General features: G+C 42.5%; 1 long non-coding RNA gene across 1 annotated transcript; it reads right to left on the reverse strand.

The window, feature by feature from the left end:
* Positions 1 to 806: 806 nt before the first annotated feature.
* LOC139832159 (uncharacterized) lies at positions 807 to 19,123 on the reverse strand. The gene is made up of 3 exons (XR_011746829.1): positions 18,957 to 19,123; positions 991 to 1,097; positions 807 to 855 (listed from the first exon to the last, which is right to left on the reverse strand). It is a non-coding gene; the product is annotated as an uncharacterized lncRNA (long non-coding RNA).
* Between the last annotated feature and the right edge of the window lie 1,260 nt (positions 19,124 to 20,383).

Consider the following 20,383-nt stretch of genomic DNA (forward strand, 5'->3'; position numbering starts at 1 on the left):
TTATGCTTACAAAATACTTCTATTTAACTAAGTTATTACTCAGAAGAAGTTATATCCATATGTTTTAATGATGTTAGTTGGCAGTAGCCAGATCGACGACTCTGCTATCTTCTTTTCAACCCCATCCATTGTACAATACTCTTGCCCGATTGAGATAAACACCTGACGAAGTTTTATATGAGCCTCCAAATCTGGCACGGAAGCACGGACATCACTAAAAAAAACACCATACCAACATGTATCAAACTTGAGCCCAATAACTGGAAGTTTATTTACCACTTCATCCAATATAATCTTGCAAGAAACATCAAAAGTGTGCATATGTTTTTTTTTAAATAGCCCCACATTCAGAGAAGATAGCAACAGCAAGAAAAACCATATCGCATGAAAAGAAATTTACGAGGAGTTGGCATGACATCCAAGCGAGCGCCATCTCTCTTTATATCTGAAGAAGATCATCAATATCCATTGACCTATCCATAGTGATGAGAATACTCTATTGGACAGATATGGATGCAACCGTCTTATTCAGACGGCACAGTGCACGATAAAGAAATACTTCAGGGAAATCACACATTTTTTTATTCAAAATAGTCACACACATTCCACAGAACAAAGAGAAAGAAAAAAAAAACTCACCCAACATGTCAGAGACATACCCGGGTTTATTATACAAGTTCTAAAAATGAAAAACACAATTCTAGAAAGAAAGAAAAACTAAAACCCGCAAATATTTAACACTGCCAAGAATTACCATCACTCAACCACCACATGGCGCGGCGTGCCGTCGCGCCCTTCATTGCTAGTATGATAAATGATAGCACCGTTTGGCGTTTCGCCTGTTGTTGCTCCAAACTGCAGGTTGAAAAGAACATATATTCATTATTTTAAAAAATGCAATTTTAGATGACAGAAAATGCTCAAAACTGCAGATTGAAAAGAGCACAAATTTTATTGAGAAAAAAGGAAACAAATGAATTACTCGCTTACCGTTTTCCCCGTTCTACCATATTTTGAGCTTCAACATGTAATTTACGCAACTTATGCAAGGTATTATCACCAAACTCTTCAAATGCGCCGTATTTTGAGGAAGAATGCTGTAGACAAATGGAAGTATTAAAACTTTCATCTATACCAATATAAAAAAGCACAGAGGGGGCAGAACCAACGAAACACGGCCATCAGATGGACATCTAACGCTCCAAATCATCACCACGATTAGCGCTAAAACAGCCAGGCTGACAACTCCCGATCGCTAAACATCCGTCGCACGCTAATCACCTGGACGTAATCCCTGGACAACGTCACCGCCGCTTGCCGCTTTTTCGCTTCGCCGCTGCCCCTTATCGCTTGCCGCTTTTCGCTTCGCCACCGCTTGCCGCTTGCCGCTGGGCTGCCGCTGCCGCTTGCCGCTTGCCGCTTGCTGCCGCCGCTTGCCGCTTGCCGCTTCGCCGCCGCTTGCCGCTTGCCGCCGCCGCTTGCTGCTGCTCGGCCGCCGCCTGTTGCTGCGTCTCGCCGCCGCCCCATCGCTTCGCCGCTTACCGCTTCGCCGCCTTATCGCCCGCTGCCCACCGCCCGCCGCTTCGCCGCTTATCGCTTATCGCCGAACCGCTGCTCCGCCCGACGGTGCGTTCCCGTGATTTGGCCGACTCCGCCCTGCAGGCAGCAGCGTCGCACGCCACCGGCGCGGAGCGCTGCCCAACCCCGCCGCCGCACTGGCCTGCCTTCGCTTGAAGGTAACTGTACTGCCATGTTCTTATGATTTGAAGATTACAGTGTTGTAAATCTATTTTGTTCAAATTTGATCGGTATTAGAACTGTAGTCATCTCGCTGTGATTCACAACGGCGGAACGATTACTGCAAGCGTCGGCTCAACTTGTTGGTAAATTAGCGTATTCGGAAAGACATCAGCCCCGCAAAGCATGCCGCTTACCACCCTACAACATGCTAATTGATGTTATTAACATTAAAAATTTCTCAACATGTCATCCTTCAAACTATTATCATGATGTAATTTTTCGCCGCCATGGATACTTCATTGTAGTCCGGGATTAATTGTGTCCTTTAATGTATGTTCTCGGTTCCAATTACCATAGTATAGTTCTTGAAGTAATAGACGGAAGGTTGGTGTAAGTCTCAAGTAGATGGATAAATTTTAATTCACCCATCTCATTTGTTCAGATCATGTTTCTGTGTGCTCTCTACATTCTGCAAAAAAATTATGATAGTTGTGCTTTCCACAATGAGTTGCTAGAGTTCCTTGGTGGTTCATGCAAGTGACAAGGGAGGCTGTGTTGTTTTTAATGGAACATCTGTAGGTGACCCAAGTTGTCTTGAAACATAACCTGATTCTTGATTTACACGTATGTGTAGTTGAAATATTCAGTGAAAGTATATTCTCTTGTTTGCGATATAAGAATGGACTTTTGATAGCTTATATACCGTTTCCCGAGGATCTTTACTATATTCGTAGTTTATATGGCATGTACAGGGACAAAATCTTGGGTGCTGATTCTAATGGGTATGACAGTTTCAATGCTCGAAATGTCTGCACATAGGACATAGATATGTACATCTCTTATTTGGGATGTTCTTTTATTTAACCAGGAGCATGTCTTCCCGGGTTTCATTTAGAAATACCGTTTCCAGTGGTGCTAAAATGACTGAAAGAATTTGACAAAACATCTTTAGCTATTACATATAAAAGATTGCAACCCAATGTCTGAAGCAGGAAAATATTGTCCAAGTTTCTACACGTTTCATTTTGATGGATGTTTGTCTCTAGGTTATCTATAATATGATACACAAGGAAAGCAAGTCTGTCTGCAGCGCAAGCATAGAGCTTGCTTTGATTGCATGATTTAAGCATTATGAGTGTATGATCATATTTGTTTATGTTTTGAGTCAACAATAGTTGAAATAAATACACTTTCATATCTGCACCAGAAAATGTGTGATGTTATTGTTTTATCCTTTCGTGCTAGGTACACAGTCTCAGCTGCCCCCGCCGTCAGCCGCCGTTTGTCACCGGAAATTCTGAGGTTTTCTCCAATCTCCATACAATTTTTAATTATGCAATATTTGCAATAACCAGTTTCATTCAGCTGTTTAGAGTTCCTCTCCGTGCCTAATCGATCTGCATATTGTACCAAGGCTTATTCGTGCATATATATACTGTGCCATGAGTCTATTGTACTAAGGCTGAGTTAATGATTGACTGCTCTGTTTACCCTCCAAAATTAATCCCCCTATCAAGTTCCAATTTTTTTCCCATGTAAACTTTACCAAACTCTAATCCCCCTACCAATGCCCCTTCAAACCAGGAATAAGTGCATGTGCATAGTGTATCACGTGTGTAACAATTATACCAAACAGGTGCATGGAGAATGTGGACATATCTACTGAGAGCTACGGTCATTCTTCACAAAATACATTATTGTTTTACTTCTCAATTAGTTTTCTTATTAATTACTGTTTGCTACTAATTCTGCCTCAACTCCTCATTACCCTGTTAACCTGAATTAGTTGTATGATTCATTTTATGGTGTTTGTAATGCTGTATGTTGATGCTTGATTAGATCGATAATGTCCCAACTCTGTCTCGGAATCCTATACATATTATCAATTTAAATCTGCATCAAAATTTCCATTCTAATATTAGAAACATGTTTCAATTCTGTTGGTTATTGCAGATGCTTGATATGCTTGAGTTCCTTTTTTTTCATTTTCCTTTCTATTGCAAACTTTACAGGGACGAGGTATTCTATAATATCAATTACATTTACGAAAAGTGTAAGCCAACACTAAACATGTCAGCGTCAAAGCACACCCCTTTTCAAGACATCACCAACGGCCAGAATCAAGGTGATTAACAATGACTGATGCTTTCAACTCGCTTATTATTATTTCGACATATAGTAAATTGTGTCATGACTGCAGATCCTAAAGAGGCCAAAAGGCAGAGAAACCGAGAGTATTATGCAAAAAATAAAGATGAAATTGCAAAACGCCGGCGCCAAGCACGAGAACTTAAAAAACAGGTTCCTTCAACAGATGCAAACATAAACGATAACACAGTATGTCATACACCAGATCCTCCACAATCCGGAGTCAGCCAGCTGCAATACAAAACACCAGGTCATGTGTTCTTTACTCGCGCATATATGTGGCATATTTTTTTAATGCAAATACTGAATTATCATCTACAATGAATTTTGTAGACATGGCTCCACTTGTTCAGCATACCTATGCAGACGGTTCACCAAACCATATAACTGGTAATATAATCTATGCAGACGGTTCACCAAACCATATAACTGGTAATATAATCTGTCATGCCATTTTTTGCATTTTTTTTACGTGATCTTCAAAATCTTCTAACAATGTTTGATGTTCACATGTCTTGAAGCTGTTCTGGGCTGCAGTAATGCTTCTCTTCATCAATCGTCAACATCTACCTTGCAATATGATGGCTGTGACTCGGGTACTGGCCTATCAAACACACAACGAGGTCAAAAAAATCAAAGTGCTAAAAGTTGGTACGCTAAATTGTCTGCCGACAAAAAAGCTGACTATATACAGAGGCAGCGGTTAGCTCGCCAACGAAAGAATGCTGCAACTCGGATTGCTCTTAATCATGCAGAAGTATCTCCGATGCAAATTACCCCATTGAGCAACGTAACCATGTCACTTGCAAATGGTACATAAACCTCTATTCAGAAAATTTTGCAAAATATGCGTAAATGTTTCATGCGAGCTTCATTTCATCTGTATCATCCTATTTTCTACTTCAGGTAGCAGGGATACTGCCACGCAATGCAGCGACTCAAGAATGCTTGACGGAGATCATAGTGATTGGCTACACAGTAATTTGACTTTCATCTCTCATGTGAAATCTGGACAAGATCTGCAAAATGGATCCACATCTACAGGAGGACATGGACAAAAGAGCTTCGCTGAAAAAAGTGAATATTGCAGCAAGAAACGACAGCGTGATTCTTCTGATTAGAAACGACAACGTGAAAGGGATCGGTACTCATCAATGACAGATGGTGAGAAGGAAATATGCTTGCGCAAAAAAAGGGAGTATAAGAAATTAGTCCGGGAAAATTCTTCGCCCTTGATCACCTCACATTGCACGCCTTACATGCAAGCACAACCATGTAAAACTAACCCAACAGGTACTGCTGGCCACATGCATATAGTGTATGCATGTAATCTAATTGTGCAGTTCACAGATATGATATTTAACTAATATTTATGCTATTTGCTACAGACCGAGTTGACACAAACAGCGATGATGAGTCCGATCCTGCAGGCATTTTAGAGCCATTTGAACAAGGTGCTACATTGGAAGGTAAATTAAATAATCACACTGTCTATGTACAAATGTGAGGTGTATCAAGCATTATTGAGACAATTCAGCACAACTTGCCTGCAGAGAACTTAGACACATTACAAGAGAAAACAACAATGCATGATGATGATGATGATGAGTGCAGGATTTTTAGTGGTACAGGTAACTAATACAAATCACTGAATACCATTATTGCAGTCCAATATGCCTTTTGGCGCCTATTTTATTCCTACTTATTTTGTCTTGGCAAAGTATGTGTTTGATTCCTACCGAGTGACAAATGGTGTTTCCACGACTAACCAGAATGATGATCCTTATGACTACGTGTACCACAATCTACCAAGGAAGCATCATGCTTTGAAGCCAGTAAAAGACTGCGAACATTGTGGAGCAATGAGGATCCAATATGAGGGTCCTGCTTTCTGTTGCAGAAAAGGGAAGGTGAAGATAGCTACCCCTGAAGTTCCTCAAGAGTTGCGACGGTTGTTTACAAGTCAGGTTGATGAGGATGCAAAATATTTCAGAAAGCACATAAGATATTTCAACAGCCACTTCTCCTTCACTAGCCTTGGAGTCACCCTGGATAAGACGGTCAGCACTGCGTCAAAAACCGGGGTGTATACATTTCGTGCACAAGGGGCATTGTATTATAAGATGGACGATCTGGTGCCTGGCGGTCAAGGACCTAGACATCTCCAGCTCTACTTCTATGACACGGATGAAACCTTGGAACATAGAGTTAAGCGGTCTCCAGATCTTGATATCAATATCGTAAGGGCGATTTTGAAGATACTGGAGGATAACCCGTATGTGCAAACCTTCAAGAGCATTGGATCTGTTCCGAACCTAGACGAATATAGGATATCACTAAATACAGATATAAGGCTGGACCAACGAAGGTACAATGCGCCCACAGCTTCCTGTGTGGCCGCGATGTGGGTTGAGGGGAGTGACCCACAAAATACCTTTGATAGGCAAGTTGTGGTGTATGGCAAAGGGGACCGTCCTATATTTATTAGAGCTTACTATGGTTGCTATGATCCTTTGGCGTATCCATTATTCTTCCCGAGAGGGGAGACGGGATGGAACCGTTGGATGCCATATGAGAAACCACCTAAAGTTGCAAAAATAAAGAACCAGGATGACACACCTAAGGTCGTTCATTGTGAGAACCAGAATGACAACGAGCATGAACACTTGCAAGGTGTACATCAGAGTTCAAATGTACAGCTGGAAGAAAACACGGATGAGGTAGAAGAAAACACAGATGAGGTAGAAGAAAACACAGATGAGGTAGCAGGTAATTATCCCCGTGCTGACAAACGTGTTTCACATTTCATGTTTCATATTTTATTCATTGTTAGTGGAGATCAACGATTAATCATTTTTTGATCCATCTTGTAGATGATGAAGAGGATCAGGATGATGATGCAACTGGAGGTAAACGAAAATTTGTCAGCGCCAGGGAGTATTACTGCTTCAAGCTACAAGTCAGGAAAGGACTCTTTAATATTATATTGTTCGGTGCACGGGGATTCCAGCAATGGGCTGTTGACATGTACATCAAGATGGAGACAATGAGACTTGATTTCTTCTCCAAGCCTAAAAATCAAAAGCGCATTCGTGCAGAACTATACCAGGTACCACAATGTTCTCCAATAATTAAGATTTCTAGGTTATATCACACATGAATATACTGAGCATGAAGTTTTGATTGATTTTTTTCTTAAGGGTGTTGTTGATGTTATTAATGCTGGCGAGACACGTGGTTCTGAGGTTGGAAAGAGAATCGTGCTACCACGGACTTTTCCGGGAGGTGATCGAGACATGCAACGAAGATTCCTTGATGCGATGGCGATAGTCCAGCGGTTTGGGAAGCCGGATTACTTCATCACGATGACTTGCAACCCACACTGGGAGGAGATTACATCCAGACTTGAACCCGGGCAGACGCCACAAGACCGTCCAGACCTTGTGGCAAGAATATACAGGGCGAAGTTGCGAAGTATGAAAGATCTCTTAATCAAGAAACAATACTTTGGTGAGGTTGCTGCATATGTCCATGTTACTGAGTTTCAGAAGAGGGGGCTGCCACATGAGCACATGCTTTTGATCATGCGATCGGATAGCAAGCTAACAAATCCAGATGGGTACAACAAGGTGATATCTCGCAGTAAATTCTCGACAAGGACAAAATTTCGTATTGCATGCTTTGGTGGTGAAGCATATGCTCCACGGACCATGTGGTGCTCTCAAGAAAAATTGTCCTTGCATGATAGATGGTGAATGTCGATTTCGCTATCCTCGGCAGTTATGTGATGCTACGGAGCAAGGAAAGGACTCATATCCTATCTATAGGAGGAGGCATGATGGTCGCTGTGTGAAGGTCAGAGGAGCTGAGCTGGATAATAGGTGGGTTGTCCCATACAACCCTGGTCTCCTTATGCTGTATAATTGTCACATCAATGTTGAAGCTTGCTCTAGCATCAAGGCAGTGAAATACTTATTCAAATACATCTATAAAGGACATGATCGTGCTTCATTCTCGCTGATCCAAAGAAAGCAGATACAGATGGTGGAGTAATCAATGAGATTAAACAGTATAGAGATGCTAGGTTCGTGGGGCCACCGGAGTCTATCCACAGGATTTGCGCTTTTCCAATGTACGGTGTCTCTCCCTCGGTCCTCCAACTTCAACTTCATTTGGAAAATATGCAGTCTGTCACATTCAATGAGGGTGATAATCTAGAGGATGTTATCAGTCGGGATTCTTCTTCCAACACCATGCTCACTCAATATTTCAAGATGAACAAGGTGGACCCTTATGCGAGGAACTTCTTGTACAAAGAGTTCCCAGAATTTTATCGTTGGATTAAGGGTAAGAAGATATGGCAGATAAGAAAACTAAAGGGCCGGGGGCAGATTGGGAGAATTGTGTATGCAAATCCTGCTGAAGGTGAAAGGTACTTCCTAAGAATACTTATGAATCATGTTCGAGGTGCAACATCATATGAAAATTTGAAGACTGTGCATGGAAAGTTGTGCGCGTCTTTCAGAGAAGCGTGTGAGAAAAGAGGTCTAATAGAGACCGACAAGTCACTTGATGACTGCTTGACTGAGTCTGCTACTTTCCAAATGCCACGTGCTCTAAGAAGGCTATTTGCAACTATTCTGGTGTTTTGTGAGGCGACAAACATCCGATCATTGTGGGAGAAGCACCTCGAGTCAATGTCTGAGGACTACCTTCGGAACCATCCCAACAAGGCCGCAGTAGAGCAGATGGTCCTTAGAGACATTAGGGATCTGGTGCATTCGATGGGGAAGGATATTGGCAGTTGTGGCCTCCCAGATTTGGATCCGGTAGATGATGGGTGTTCAAGTGGTTACTCGAGAGAGGTTCAAGAGGAGATGTCGATCATTCCGGACAAAAAAGATATAAATTTGTTTACATCTCTTAACACTGAGCAGCGCGCTGGTTTTGATGAAATACTCTCTCACGTCGTTGACAAAAGGAGCCAGGTATTCTTTGTTGATGGTCCAGGTGGCACGGGAAAGACATATTTGTATAAAGCACTTCTTGCTAAGGTTCGTTCACTAGGACAAATAGCTATTGCAACAGCGACATCTGGTATAGCGGCATCCATCATGCCTAGTGGACGCACCGCCCACTCAAGGTTCAAAATTCCAATTAAACTCACAGATAGCAGCATGTGCAATTTCACCAAGCAAAGTGGTACCGCAGATCTGCTCCGCAAGGCATCTTTGATAATCTGGGACGAAGTTGCCATGACAAAGCGTCAAACAGTTGAGACACTTGATAGGTCCCTACAAGACATCATGGGATGTGATTTGCCTTTTGGTGGGAAGGTTGTGGTGTTTGGAGGAGATTTTAGGCAGGTCCTTCCAGTGGTGACGCGTGGGACAAGAGCGCAGATCACTGACGCCACACTACGGAGGTCTCATTTATGGGAGAAGATTAGAAAGATACGTCTCACGCGTAATATGAGGGCACAAACTGACCCGTGGTTCTCCAGTTACCTCTTGAGAATTGGGAATGGAACAGAAGAGACGATCGGTGGCGATTATGTGCGTCTTCCGATGACATTGTTATTCCTTACACTTCTACGTAAGAACCAAGAACAAGCTTATTGAAGATGTCTTCCCATCGCTTCATGAAAACGCCGCATCTGGATCCTACATGAGCTCACGTGCCATTCTTTCAACCAAGAATGAACATGTGGACAATCTAAATACAAAGATGATTGAAAGGTTTCCTGGAAAAGAAAAGGTATATTATAGCTTTGACTCTGTCGAAGATGATGCACGCAATAACTACCCAATTGACTATCTAAACTCCATAACTCCAAATGGCCTGCCCCCGCATCTTCTGAAACTCAAAGTCAATTGTCCTGTCATTCTTCTCCGAAATCTCGATCCTCACAACGGGTTGTGCAATGGAACAAGATTGATGATTAGAGCATTTCAAGATAATGCAATTGATGCAGAGATTGTTGGTGGACAACATGCTGGAGATAGAGTGTTTATACCGAGGATCCCTTTGTCGCCTTCGGATGACATTTCACTTCCGTTCAAATTCAAGAGGAAACAGTTCCCCATACGGTTGAGTTTTGCTATGACCATCAACAAAGCCCAAGGGCAAACCATTCCAACCGTTGGTATTTACCTCCCGAACCTCGTATTCTCGCATGGCCAGCTTTATGTTGCACTCGTCGAGGGTGTGTCAAGGCAGACCACTCGGATTTTGGCCAAGCCAAATAATGACATAGATCCCACTGGAAAAAGCACGAAGAATATTGTGTACAGGGATGTCTTGGAGGGATGAAACAGGTTTGTTCTTCCTTCAGTCCGGTCAATTATTATTAGTATTCAATGTTCCTACTGCATCTATTGAACATATCATTTGATATCGCTCATTTATCATATTCTGATATAAGCATGTTTGTGTTTTGCAGCACCGCTATGTTGCCAGGTTTTGAAATAGGATCTTCCCATATACATTTGATTATATGTATAGGTCTATACAGCTTGAGAACGGGGCTGATACTTGCCTTGGTGGTTTAGCTTTTTTCTCAGTCTTGTTGTTCGCTGCTGTGTTTTTCCATCAATGAAACTTGGCTGGAAAATAATAATTAGAACATTGGATTTTATAGAAATTTCTTACTTATTGTTCCACTTCAATATCTCCCAAGAGTTATATTTCTTCTGGACCTTTATTCTTTTCGGTCACATGTTTAGATCATAGTGCCTTGCAGGTTTCAGTACGCCAACAAGTTTCAATTGAGAATTATTATTATTATTATTGCGCTGAAAATGTAAGTCTGCCTCTTTCATATGATCAGATATACTGTTGACATAAGCGTCAACTATATGTGTTTGCGCTATCTTCCTTTCACCCGTCATCTAACAGCTGAATTAAGTAGTGGCCCAGAAGCTTGATTGCCATCGAAACCTAATAAATATTGCAAGTGTAAATGGCGCCAGGAATAGTAGTTGCGCAAGATACACATATAGCAGGTAAGATGCTCTAATTGCTAGACAGATATGCTTTCGCTCAACCACAGATTTGTTGTTTATACACAGTATGTAAATACTGATCTGGGTTGATGTCAACACCCGGATTTTTAAGTCCAGATGCCTATTATGCCATTCATCGCAATCCCAGGAATATTGTTTTTGCGAGACATAATAGATTGATATCACAACACATCATTCATTACATACCATAATCGTCTTACAAATAAAGGATCACATGATCCATTCTCATTACAACAATAGAAGTTCTATTTATTCATTACATAACACATAGCGGAAGCGAAAGTAGCGTAGTATTAGTCCATCTATTCCACAGGCAACTGTTGACGTCAGGAGGTGAGCTCATGGGTAGGTTATGACGCGTGAGTAGTGGCGCGGCTGGATGGCATCGTGTGCAGGGCGCACGGGTATGAGGCTGACGTCGGCGTCCTCTCGGGGCGTCGCGTCGTGGCGTCGTCCTGAGGCGCGGGTAGGTCAACGAGGGTGTCTAGGAGAGGTGTGAGAGAGAGAGGAAGATGGTGGCGCAGTGGAACATGGGGGTTTGCAGTGTGCACGCGGGAACGGGGTCGTGTCCACGGGTGGTGATCAGGGGACATGGCACGGGTCGTTTTGGTCGACTTCGTGCTCTCCTCGACCAAGGGTCATGTCTGGCAGGTGTAGAGGGTCAAGGGAAAAGTGTGTGACAAGGTGAGAGAGAGAGAGGAAGAGAGGGAGCAAGTGGTGGCATGGTGGTGACTAGGGTGGCCGGCATGGTGTGTTCTAATTGATTTGAGAGCAAATCTTTCTCTCTGTGGTCATGGCTTGGTTCAAAGGGATGAGTCCAGGCTATTTGACAAGGTTATCATAGTTGGAGGGGTCTAGAGCTTGTAAAAATAGTTGTTGCCAAAGTTGTATGTGACACATGCAAGTACTTGGCATAGTTGGTGTCCTAGTGGTCATGTACTACTAGATGATGTCAAAGCTAAGTAATGTCAAGGGAGTGGTTGTGGTACAAGTGACACTATTGAGGGGTACAAGTGAGGGAGAGAGGTGGTGGTACATAGTGGGTGGGGTGGTTGTACCTTTATGTAAAAAGTGAATCCTTATGTAAAAACCTCATGTATGGGTAAATTTTGCTAGGTCTCTTCATGGATGAGCTACAAATGATTTTTGGCAGCAAATGGTGGCATTGGTTTGGGTTTTGGGCAAGATTTGTGAAAATTCTAAATTTGGAGGGAATCTAGAATTGGTTTCAAAGTGGTATCTTGGCTTGACTAATGTGAGCAATGGTCAACTCTCTGGTCAAAGTGGTCAACATCAAAAGTGTTCACCTTGATGAGGTCTTGGATGACATGGCTTTGGTTGACCAAGTTTAGTTTGAAGAAAAGTCAAAACCAGGGGGTAAAGTAGTGAACATTTTATAAAATGGCAATATGACCATTATCACATGTATGTTGATTTTGAGATTTGCTTTGATTTGATTTTGGTTTGTTTGATGCAATTGTGTTTGTTTATCATATATAAGAGTTTTACAAACAATAGATCAAGCAATGGTGGCCTTTGGTGAAGATTTGCAAAATTGGCCTTATGTGTATGTGAGTGAAATTGGGAATTCCTCACCATTTGATTTCTCTCCAATTTATTTGATATTTCTTGACTCAAATGTGATTCTTATTAGTTTAGAAACATTTCCCAACCATTGAAACCAATTCAAATGGTCTTGCTCAAAGATTTGCAAAAATGGCCATAACACATAAGAAGTGATGTGTCATATTTCATTAAACTTGTAGATTGTTGATCTTGCTTTACTTGGACTTGGGTTAAGGTCAATTTAGTGTTATATTAGGTTGAGAGATGGTTTCACATCATTTGGTCAAGGTTTAAAGGCATAGGTCAAAGTTTGGTGAAATGGCTATGTGCCACATATGCTTCTATGCATATGTTGCATTGGAGTTTTAGTTTGACTTGGCTTGACCCAATTGGTGTTGTTGAGTGTTGAAATGGTATATAGGAGTGATCCCACCATTCACAACAAGTCTTAGGGTCAAGCTTCTCAAATTCACAAATTTGCTATTTTACTCTCATATGCCTCTATGGCATTTTTAGTTTCTTTTTAATTTCTTTGGAAACCACTTGGAATTGGTTTGATAGGTACTAGGTAAGGTGTATGAAGGTTTTCCAAACCTCTAAACAAAGTAGAAAAGCATAGGGTCAAGATTTATAAAACTAGCCATAGGCACATATACCTTTTTCTTATTTAATTTCCTTTTATTTCATTTTAACTAGTATGGTGAAAAGAGGGGTGAGGTTTAGGGTTTAAGATCACTTTAAATACTAATAACAAGCAATCATGGCAATAGCACAAGAATTAAGCAAGATCACTAAGCATCAAACTTAATTTGATAAAAGTTTTTGTTGGTTCCAAAATTTGGAACTAGGGAAATTCATTTGTTTTGTTTTGAAATTTTTGGGATGTTACAAACCCTTCCCCCTTAAACAAATCTCGTCCGGAGATTTTAAGAAAAGTTAGGTTCCTAAGAGAGATTGAGCGTTTTATTAACAGGAAGACATACTTGGCATGGTCTGGGGTGCTTCCTGAGCTTCAGTGGCAGTCATGTGGTAGAGACGGCCGTTGTTGTTGTTCTGGTTCCTTCTTCCGGCAAAGCGGCGCTGTTGCTGAGCAGGTGCTGCGGTGTTGGCGGCAATCTTTGCAAGCTTCTTGGGGCACTCATTGGATTAGTGACCCACAACTCCACATTCATAGCAGTTGATGGTGGACTTGTCCTTGGGGTTGACGGGAACAGCGTTGCTTCCAGTCATTGGGGCAGTATTGGGGTTGTTGTTGTTGCCATTGGGGTGGTTGTTGTTGTTGTTGCTGCTGTTGTTGTTGCCTCCGGTCTTCGGGGGTCCTCCGTTGTTGTTGGGGTAGTTGGGGCGATAACTCTGAGCAGTTGGCTTGTTGTTTCTTGGGGTGAATCCTCCGGAGGAGTTGTTGCGGTACTTCTGGTTATGGTGGGGTCCATTCTGGTTCATCATCCTTCGCTTGCGGTTCTCATTGGCCTGATGCAGCTTTCCTTCCATCTGTATGGCTGAGTCCACGAGGGCTTCGAGGTCAGCGAACGGAATGTTCACCAACACAGTTTGCATCTCGTCGTGCAATCCGTTCAGAAATCTTTCCTTCCTCTTCTCATTGGTATCGGTCTCATCCGGGGCGTACCTTGACAGAGTAAGAAACCTGTCGCGGTATTCCACCACGGACATCCTTCCTTGTTTGAGTTCCCGGAACTCGTCTCTCATTTTCTTGATCAGTCCTTGGGGCACATGGTATTTGCTAAACTTCAGCTTGAAGTCTTCCCAAGTCATCATCTGTCCTGCATTCATGGCACGGGCACTTGTCCACCAGGCTCTAGCAGGTCCTGACAGGTAGTGGGTGGCGAACAGTACTTTTTCTGCGGCTTCTACTCCCGCAACTTCTAGGTTGTTCTCCATTGTCTGGAGCCAGTCATCAGCATCTAGGGGCTCTTCAGTCTTGTTGAACATGGGTGGGTTGGTGTTCTGAAAGTTCTTCAACTTTGACCCCGGGTGGTCGTGGTTTCCATGGCCGTTGTTGTTCTGAGCAAGCTGCTGCAGTGCAGCAATGTTGGCTTGGCGTTCAGCTCTTTCGACTTCTCGGTCTGCCATCATCGTCTGCAGCAGTTGCATCATGGCATCCTGGGTGGCGTTGCGGGTTGGTGGGGCCATCTGAACATTGAGGTAGATGATAAGATAAGAGGGAAATTTCTATGGTTTGTTTTGTTAAATTTTTTTTTAAAAGTTCACAAATTGAAATTTTGAGTAGTGTTGCGGGGGTAAAAACCAACAACACTTTTTCATTCATACCAAGCATCACATATTACAAATCTAACACACCGTTGGTTTGAAGAACCATTCATCGCTCTACGATACAAGGGGATCCTGATACAACTCACACCTACGAAAGTGCTTTAAATGAAACTACTCTTCAGGGGGGAATTCTTCGTCTTCACGGGTAATGTGCTTGGCGAGAGGCGAGGGCGTTGTCCAAATCCCTGCGGGTTTTGTACAGCCTGAAGTCCTGATGTGCTACATAGTGGTTCATCTCCGGGTGTGGTGGCATGGTCATCGATCTTCCCATGGAGTCATGTCTTGGGTAGTAGATGAAGCGAGTGTCCTTGATCTTGTTCTCATTTTGTCCACACAGACGGGAAATTGCTTCTTGCATAGCTCTGACTAGTCCTTCTTTCCAAGTGTTTCCCGTTACAGAAAACCAGATGGTTTCCCATACCGGGGCTCCAAGCTTTCTTCGTAGATCAGTTGAAACTTCCCACCGAGGGGGTTCTCCGGAGTGATTGTTGCGGGGTATTCCGAAGAACTCGGGATACGGGTGTCCTAGATATTCCACTAGTTGCTTCAAATCCTTTTCGAACCTCAGTTCTCCTCCGTGACCAAGCTGATAGCACTCCCATTTATATTCCATCTATGAACAAAGAGGAGGAGTAAATTAGAGAAGTATTCAAGTGTGCAAAATTTTAGATAGTGCTACAAAGAAAAAGTAAAGCATGAATTTCTTATTTTGAAAAAGATCTCAAGGATAAGAGTGAGAATAAGTTTTTTTCACAAATATTCACTTCTTTGGTTTTGAAACTAAATTTTACAGACGTCCATTCTAACTAGGGTCTCCTAAGGTCAAACAATGGCTCTGATACCAACTTGTCAACACCCGGATTTTTAAGTCCAGATGCCTATTATGCCATTCATCGCAATCCCAGGAATATTGTTTTTGCGAGACATAATAGATTGATATCACAACACATCATTCATTACATACCATAATCGTCTTACAAATAAAGGATCACATGATCCATTCTCATTACAACAATAGAAGTTCTATTTATTCATTACATAACACATAGCGGAAGCGAAAGTAGCGTAGTAGTAGTCCATCTATTCCACAGGCAACTGTTGACGTCAGGAGGTGAGCTCATGGGTAGGTTATGACGCGTGAGTAGTGGCGTGGCTGGATGGCATCGTGTGCAGGGCGCACGGGTACGAGGCCGACGTCGGCGTCCTCTCGGGGCGTCGCGTCGTGGCGTCATCCTAAGGCGCGGGTAGGTCAACGAGGGTGTCTAGGAGAGGTGTGAGAGAGAGAGGAAGATGGTGGCGCAGTGGGACATGGGGGTTTGCAGTGTGCACGCTGGAACGGGGTCGTGTCCACGGGTGGTGATCAGGGGACATGGCACGGGTCGTTTTGGTCGACTTCGTGCTCTCCTCGACCAAGGGTCATGTCTGGCAGGTGTAGAGGGTCAAGGGAAAAGTGTGTGACAAGGTGAGAGAGAGAGAGGAAGAGAGGGAGCAAGTGGTGGCATGGTGGTGACTAGGGTGGCCGGCATGGTGTGTTCTAATTGATTTGAGAGCAAATCTTTCTCTCTGTGGTCATGGCTTGGTTCAAAGGGATGAGTCCAGGCTATTTGACAAGGTTATCATAGTTGGAGGGGTCTAGAGCTTGTAAAAATAGTTGTTGCCAAAGTTGTATGTGACACATGCAAGTACTTGGCATAGTTGGTGTCCTAGTGGTCATGTACTACTAGATGATGTCAAAGCTAAGTAATGTCAAGGGAGTGGTTGTGGTACAAGTGACACTATTGAGGGGTACAAGTGAGGGAGAGAGGTGGTGGTACATAGTGGGTGGGGTGGTTGTACCTTTATGTAAAAAGTGAATCCTTATGTAAAAACCTCATGTGTGGGTAAATTTTGCTAGGTCTCTTCATGGATGAGCTACAAATGATTTTTGGCAGCAAATGGTGGCATTGGTTTGGGTTTTGGGCAAGATTTGTGAAAATTCTAAATTTGGAGGGAATCTAGAATTGGTTTCAAAGTGGCATCTTGGCTTGACTAATGTGAGCAATGGTCAACTCTCTGGTCAAAGTGGTCAACATCAAAAGTGTTCACCTTGATGAGGTCTTGGATGACATGGCTTTGGTTGACCAAGTTTAGTTTGAAGAAAAGTCAAAACCAGGGGGTAAAGTAGTGAACATTTTATAAAATGGCAATATGACCATTATCACATGTATGTTGATTTTGAGATTTGCTTTGATTTGATTTTGGTTTCTTTGATGCAATTGTGTTTGTTTATCATATATAAGAGTTTTACAAACAATAGATCAAGCAATGGTGGCCTTTGGTGAAGATTTGCAAAATTGGCCTTATGTGTATGTGAGTGAAATTGGGAATTCCTCACCATTTGATTTCTCTCCAATTTATTTGATATTTCTTGACTCAAATGTGATTCTTATTAGTTTAGAAATATTTCCCAACCATTGAAACCAATTCAAATGGTCTTGCTCAAAGATTTGCAAAAATGGCCATAACACATAAGAAGTGATGTGTCATATTTCATTAAACTTGTAGATAGTTGATCTTGCTTTACTTGGACTTGGGTTAAGGTCAATTTAGTGTTATATTAGGTTGAGAGATGGTTTCACATCATTTGGTCAAGGTTTAAAGGCATAGGTCAAAGTTTGGTGAAATGGCTATGTGCCACATATGCTTCTATGCATATGTTGCATTGGAGTTTTAGTTTGACTTGGCTTGACCCAATTGGTGTTGTTGAGTGTTGAAATGGTATATAGGAGTGATCCCACCATTCACAACAAGTCTTAGGGTCAAGCTTCTCAAATTCACAAATTTGCTATTTTACTCTCATATGCCTCTATGGCATTTTTAGTTTCTTTTTAATTTCTTTGGAAACCACTTGGAATTGTTTTGATAGGTACTAGGTAAGGTGTATGAAGGTTTTCCAAACCTCTAAACAAAGTAGAAAAGCATAGGGTCAAGATTTATAAAAATAGCCATAGGCACATATACCTTTTTCTTATTTAATTTCCTTTTATTTTATTTTAACTAGTATGGTGAAAAGAGGGGTGAGGTTTAGGGTTTAAGATCACTTTAAATACTAATAACAAGCAATCATGGCAATAGCACAAGAATTAAGCAAGATCACTAAGCATCAAACTTAATTTGATAAAAGTTTTTGTTGGTTCCAAAATTTGGAACTAGGGAAATTCATTTGTTTTGTTTTGAAATTTTTGGGATGTTACAGTTGACATGCTTGTCAAACTGCTTCTGTTAGGTCTACTCTCAAGTGTCGACACAAATATGGACCAGACGCTGCGAGTCATCCACAGTTTTGCATGTCTAAAATGTTAACAATACGTTTATTGTACCATTACATGGGCTTGGGGTAATTTAGTTTGGCCAAAAGTGAATGCCATCCAATCCATTTATTTCCTCGGGTTGATACAACTTGCTCAATAGTCTCGACCAAATAAACAAGAGCTGCGGATTAAAAGAAAAGAACCGCTCTGAACCTTCAAGAGGAAAATAATGATGATGATGATGATATTAAATCAATCAGAAGAAGGAAAAAATCTCACTTTGTAGCAATTACTCAATTCTCCACAGATTACACTACAATTATTAGAATACAGAAGTGTAGTTTTGCCGATAGGAGATTGTTGCTTAAAAGCGTATGTTTGTGATATTCTCTTTCTCAAGTTCATTGCACATTTGTAATCTGTTGCTGTTTATTTCCAACTAAACAGATGATACTTCAAATAGCAAGAACCAATCCGTAAATTTTGCCTTCAGGTTTGTATGTATAAGACTGAATTTTGTTGTTTGGTAGTTGTTGTGAGAATGGGCTGCATTTGCTACTTTGATTGATTTCCTAAGATTACACGTGCATTGCACGTGCACAATTACTAGTATATACTAGTACTATAACATATGCATATATCTCACTAGCTTGCCATCCTTTGTAAAGACTAGATTGTTAGAAATAGAGGTACTCCGTATTAAGAAATATCTTTAATTACAATCTACTTCCTCCGTTCCATATTAATTTCACGGTGAACTAATTTCGCGGAACAATGAAACCCTAGAGGAGAGGAGAGGGAGAGGGGGAAGGTCAATTAATTTCGCGGATCAATGAAACCCTAGAGGAAGTGAGTAGAGGGGATATAAATTAGGAGTAAGGTAAGAGGGGTTTACCTTGGATTGCATCCTCCCAACACCATCAGAGAAGAACCGAACTGAGCTCCAACTGAAGGAGCCTTGCGGCATCGATCGCCGAAGAAGGCGACCTGCGGCGGACCTGACAAACAAGGAAGCCATCCTTTTTTTTTTACAGCGAAGAGGATGCAGACCCTGTGCTGTGATTTGTGTGGACGAAGGGAACCGCCGAACCGGCGTCTGGTGTATAAAAATAAGCGGTTTCCGGTAGAGCTGAAGCCGATCCAGAGTCCAGTCCGATACGTACTTTACTAGGCTAATAATAGGCCGGATTTATGCACGCGCAGCCCGCGATCGTCTAAATTAAGATGTGCAGCCCACATGCCGTACTGCTGCGCCAGACAAAAAAAATGTTACTAGAACATTCCTAGGGAAAACTAGTGCATGGCTCCTATTCGTCGTATTCACGAGGAAGTCCACATTGATGTCATTGAGTCAATAGCTTGTAAACTGAGCAAAACTGAATAATAACTACGAATTTAGAGGTTCAATTCAGAAAATAGTGCAGATAGTAACGTAAACACATTAGGCCTGGAAAAAAATTATAGGTCACACCCGAAAATCCAACTCGATATATATTTATAGGGGCTCAAAGAGCGAACTGAACACGAACCTCTACTCGTGACACGCTGAAATTTCAGATCAATCTAACTGCTTCCGTCGGTACAGTCACTGGAATCCAACTAAATTCGCCGGAATCCAACCAAATTCCGGCGAGCTCGCGACGGCATGGGGCGGCGTGGGGCGGGGCGAGCTCGCTGCAGCGTGGGGCGGCGCGGGGCGGGGCGATCTCGTGGGCGGCGTGAGCTCACGCACGGCGGGGTGAGCTCGCCGCGGGGCGGAGCGGGCGGGGCTAGGGCCGAGGCGGGCGGCGCGGGGCTGGGGCCGAGGCGAGGCGGTGCGGGGCGAAGCCGGGGCGAGGCCGGGTAGGGCGGGGTGGGGTGGAGCCGGAGCAGGGCGGCCGGCGTGGACCTCGTCCGGAGCAGGGCGGCCGGATGGAGCAAGAAAGAAGAAGAAGAAGGAAAGGAAAAAAAACCTCTAACATGTGGGTCTAGTGGCATATTTAAAAATATGCTTTTTTACAGTTTTTTTTTATGGGTTCTGATGTGCGCCAGCACTTTTTCGACCCGTAAACACGAGTTCGGTGAACTGAACTCCGGGTTTTCAGTTCACGTTTTTCCGGCTCTGCTAGAGATGCTCTTGGGCCTGATGGTTTCCCCCCTCAAATTTTATCATTTTTCTGGGAGGATATAAAAAGTACCTCGAAAAGGTTTTTGATGATTTTAGTTATGTAAAAGCTTGATATAGGTGGATTACGTTTTGGAACTATTATATTGATCCCAACATGTGAGGATGCAATGAATACCGGTTCAAATATGACCACCAAAGGGATGGAGATATAATGC

This window comes from Lolium perenne, chromosome 6, assembly GCF_019359855.2.
Source record: "Lolium perenne isolate Kyuss_39 chromosome 6, Kyuss_2.0, whole genome shotgun sequence".
Lineage (NCBI taxonomy): Eukaryota > Viridiplantae > Streptophyta > Magnoliopsida > Poales > Poaceae > Lolium > Lolium perenne.